Source organism: Pezoporus flaviventris, unplaced genomic scaffold (genome assembly GCF_033815535.1).
Source record: "Pezoporus flaviventris isolate CSIRO_AGI_PZ_B2104156 unplaced genomic scaffold, CSIRO_AGI_Pfla_v1 ptg000078l, whole genome shotgun sequence".
NCBI lineage: Eukaryota > Metazoa > Chordata > Aves > Psittaciformes > Psittacidae > Pezoporus > Pezoporus flaviventris.
The window spans coordinates 17,308,938-17,313,803 of NW_026892626.1; positions in this window are offsets into that span (position 1 = coordinate 17,308,938).

Sequence of the window (4,866 nt, forward strand, 5' to 3'; positions counted from 1 at the left end):
TGATGTGTGCAGGAGGTGGTCTGCAGGACTTGGATGGAGGCCACCAGCTCACAACGCATCAATGGGCTGTTGAAGGGTGAAGCCTGGATGCTACCAGAGATAATGAGCTTGACCAAGTGAGCGTAGCAGCACAGAGGTCTTCATCCCACTCCATCAATGGCTCTTTGGGTACCGAAGTCCTCCTGCCGTAGTGGGATGAAGAATTCCAAATGCCCACTTCTCCAGTCATGCCAAGGGCTCTGTGGCTTCTTCCAAATGCAGCCAGCAGCAGGACCAACGTCAGTGAGGTGGCCTGGGGTGCAAGCAGAGAGCACAGGGCACCAGAGTGTCACCAGCAGCCAAGCACAAGCCGGATGCCTCTTCCCAGAGAGCAGCTGCAGCAGGCTGCAGCCCTCATTTCTCTCTATCATCACATTGCTGGGATAACGGAGCTGCGAGGCAAGTCCATCACTCTGGATGACACGTTTTATAGTGGGCTGCACTCTTCATAATAAGCCACTCTTTAGGACTTGGCCACACAACTCTTATTAATGCTAAAGTGACTAATGGACAGAAACCTCCCTGGGCATAAAGATAGGAATTATCTCCTCCTATAAGTATCTCTTTCCATCCCGGACTGTCAGGCGTTGTCTTTTCTAATTGCTTTACCTTTCCTTCTCACTGTCACATTCTTATTATATTATCTTCCTCTCCCAGCAGAGTTTCCAAAAGGGGCTCCGGTATCTGCAGAGATAAAAGCAGCTCCCGCCAGCCTCAGGGAATTCTTTCCACCCACTGGAATGGCAGCAGGTCCCAGCAGGCGGAAAACTGCAGGCGCCGGGATTTAGCCACCCTCTACCCGAGCACTGGGCTTCACACTGAACAGCATAGGAAGCAGCCCTGGTGGGGTGGTTCCTGCCACACATGGGGGTCCCAGTGATGGAAACGTGGGGATGGGGCCCCAGCAGCTTCTGTGAACCAGCCACCCTTCCAGGTCTTTCAGTTCTTGATGGCAGCATCTCACTCAAGGTAATAGCGACGGGCTTTGATTTGTGTCTTTAGGCAGGCACACTCCTCACTTGTGTCGAGCAGGGAGAAGAGGGGAGAAAAAAGCCTGATATTATACCCTTATCTCAACAACAAGGGTCAGCAATTCTTTATACTTGACTGGTGACACGACTTTTCCTTAAAGGCTAAAGGAGATACAATTTCATTTTGCTAAACAAGCCCAGAACAGCTTTTCAGTTATCTCTGTGTGTGACACTGGGAATGCCAATGTGCTCGGTGGCAGAAAAGCAGCAGCAGCGACGATGGAGAAATATTTCCCTCTTTGAAATGTCAGCCAGGCAGAACCTGGCACAGGAGCAGGGCAGGGACTCTTCTGCATCGTGGTGACAGTCATCCCTGTGGGCTACAAACCTCAATTATGTACAGTCCACACGTGTACTTCACTCTTCGGGATGGGCTTCTCCTGATTGTCCTATCACATGTCATGTCCTGGGGTATTTCATTGTTTGCTTCCTTATTTCCCCTCTTTCCCTATTATGCAGGGTCTGTCTTTTGCTAGCTCAGCTGCCACCATAGCAAAGGCCATACGTTTTCTGAGGGATCTTTTATCCAAACAAGGAAAAAGTGGACTTTGAATGCAACAAACCATCCCTGAAGAGTTCCCTCTTCAAACACGAGCCCTATTTCCCATTTTCAAAGGTAAAGCCATTTTCAGTTGGGTTTGCGCGGTGTGGGGGGGCTCAGGTCAACCTTTTTTGACCTTAGTCAACCTTCTTTTCTTCCTTGAAACCACAAAGCATTCACTTCATGGACTTCTTTCCTTTGAGCTGCAAGAAGAAAATCACCGGGACCAACTCGCTCCTATCTGGGGCATCTGTGATGAGGGCAACCAAGAGCTCCCTGCGACACAGGGTGGCTCCAAGAGCTGACATGCGCTTTCTATGCACATAAAGAAACCGTAGCGTGCTGGGAAAGCCCCGAGCAAGCACAACTCTCACAGCAGCTGTGGATGTGGGGAGGAAACTGGAGTTCAGGGGACAGTGTGGATTACACAGGCTGTGTCTCTAAGTGACGGCAGCGAGCTGGCCCCAAGAGCAGGCGATGCTGTACTGAGCTCCCACATGCATCCCCAGGGGGTTCAGATGCTTCAGCTCTCCCTCTGGAGCATAGTGGGGATGAAGGGCAAGGATCCTTTTGGATCATGAGGATGCCCCACCAAGGGCAAACCCACCCATAGGAAAAATCCTGGTGTCATCACTGTGGTGTGTCCCCCCCCCCCCCCAGGAGAAAAGCACATCTCTCACCTAAGCCATGGCAAGAAGAAACAGCAGCGAACACCATGACACAGAGTGTGAGCATCTCCCTCCACCTTCTCAGCTCTGCCACCACACAACGTACATTCCATTTACTCTCCAAACAACACGTAACAGCAAGATAACAACTTGCTCCTGCGATAATCAACACACGCTGGATCTGTGAAAATCAACTGGCACATTGGAGGCATTAGGTTGGGTTCATCTCCTTACACACACTTCTGTTTCCCACTACCGCACAAGGCAGGCGAAGCCAAGTGGAGCAGTTCTCTCTGCGTAGCTCAGGGAACACGCACAAACACAATGCATCTTCCCCAGATCGATCTGTCATGTGGGAATTAGGAATTTTTTCAGGACTTCCTCCGCCCCCTTTCCCCAGCATCACTTTTTCCTTCAGAGCAACTCGACGGGCGCATTGGGAAACAATTCAGTGCTGAAATGTCTCCCACCAAGCCTGGGAGGAACGCGGGCAGTGGTGGGGAGCTGCCATCAGTCACACCACATGGGGAATGAATGAATGAGCATAACTCTGAGGTCAGGAGAAGCACTGAAAAGGATGGAGCAAGATTAGGGAACAGCAGAAAACTATTAACACATTACTTTCCAGCTGTTTCCTGACGTTGCACAGCTGCTCTAAGGTAGTAGATGACTACCGATACCTTGGTTAGGCTCAGATTTGGGCTATTAATCCCCCATTTCTTGCCTTGATCTGGACGCAAGGGCAAGGAGCTGCAGGGTCCTGCTTCTGAGGGTTCACATCTCAACGGCATTTGGAAGAGGGGATGCAAAAGGAACAAGGGAGGAGTTCATGCCTTGAAGACACAGGGACGTCCCTTCCCAAAGGGCATCGGAGCAGAAAGGCAAACTCAAAACATGAGGAGATGATGCAGCTCCATGGCAGATCCTGCCCAGCAGCTCCTCCATGCTCCCAGGTCTCCTTGCAGCCCACCACCATGACCCTGCCCATGCCATGGCCAGGCTGAGCTCCGGGGTGGGGGGGGCACCCATGAAATGATACGCAAAGCTGCAGGGCGAGAAGCAAAGGCTTTGCACTGGGTTTGGAAGATGCAAAGGGGACAGAGAAGCTTTTGCTTGAATCTTACCCAAGCTCTGGAAACACAGGAGAGCACCTTCAGTGCCTGTAAGGACAAGGGCTGACAGCAGCCTCCAAAGCCAAATGAACTAACAAGAGAAGCCACAGGAGAACATGTGGGTCCGACCTGATCAGGCTTTTCCTCCTGACAGCACGAGGAAACCACTCAGCACCACGAAAGGTGCCAGGCTGTAAAAGCAACGAACAGGAACAACGATAGGTATTTCATTAAAACCTCATACACAGACAGATGACAATGATTATTGCTGCTGCTTTTCTTTTTCTAGTTAAATGAGCCTTTGCTGCCTCAAAAGCAAACTAAGACCAACCTGCAAAGCATGCACTGCACAAACGTGCCCAAGTGACACTAATTCCTTCCAAAGGCAGGGCCCAGTGGAGCATCCCTCTTGTGCCACAGCTTTATCCCCCTTTTCCCCTCACAGAGGATAAGGAGGTTGTAGGCTGCAGAAAACCTTGTGGCCAATATAAAGAATCCTTTTGGAGAAACACAGATTTGTGTCTCCATTGGGAAAAGACAAACATAGACATGGGGAGCCGCAGGGGCATGATCTGATAAGCAGCAATAATAGCAGGCTGTTAGTGTGTGCAGCTGAGAGCTGGATGCCCTCAGATATGGGGAAAAAAGAAAAGCAAGTTAAACCCAACTCTAACAGCAACTGCAAATGGGCTTCCTGTACATTAAAGGGGTGAGGAAGAGAAGCAGGTCCTCATTCATCAGCCTGGGGTTGAACAAGGCACGAAAACCAGCAACATAGGGATTCGCTAGGACTTGAGCCGAAGGAGATCGGGTTTATTTTACTGGCCCATCCTAATTATGCACCTCCAAAGAGCATCGTTTTGCAAAGCTCAGGAGTCAGCCTCCTGTGAACACAAGCAACACCAGGCTCATGAAACACAAATAACCATCAAGAGCCATTCGATTCACCGCTCCCTCCGGACCCGGGCACTGCTACGCGCGGCACTTGGCTGTCCCTGACCCTCAGCTGTCCCAACGGCCATAAAAAAGGGGGAAATAAATAGAAGTAATACCTCTCCCCATGGAGCAGCAGCATTGCCTTCTCATCCCTGACAGCAGCACGCTACAAGGAACAGCTGAGAAACAGCTGAGTAATTGCCTGGAGAAGGGACGGAGGATGGGGAGCTGCGGTAGGGAAAGCCCTTGAAAGATAATCTGGGAGTGGGAATCCGGCACATGTGATGCGAGCGCTGCTCCCGGAGGATAGCGCACTGCTGTTATATCACCCCAAATTACAAGCTTGCAGGACCTAATTTGGGAACGCTGATGCCTGACTTGCGCTGTTGTGGGCTGTTATTCTCTAATAACACCTTATTCTGGAAGTGGCCATGGAGAAGATAAGTGCTGGCGAGCAGGGTACCGCAAAGCCACGGGCGAGCTAACCAGAACCAGCCCGCTGTTACGATGGTGGTCTTCTCTTTATGCAAACCAAATTC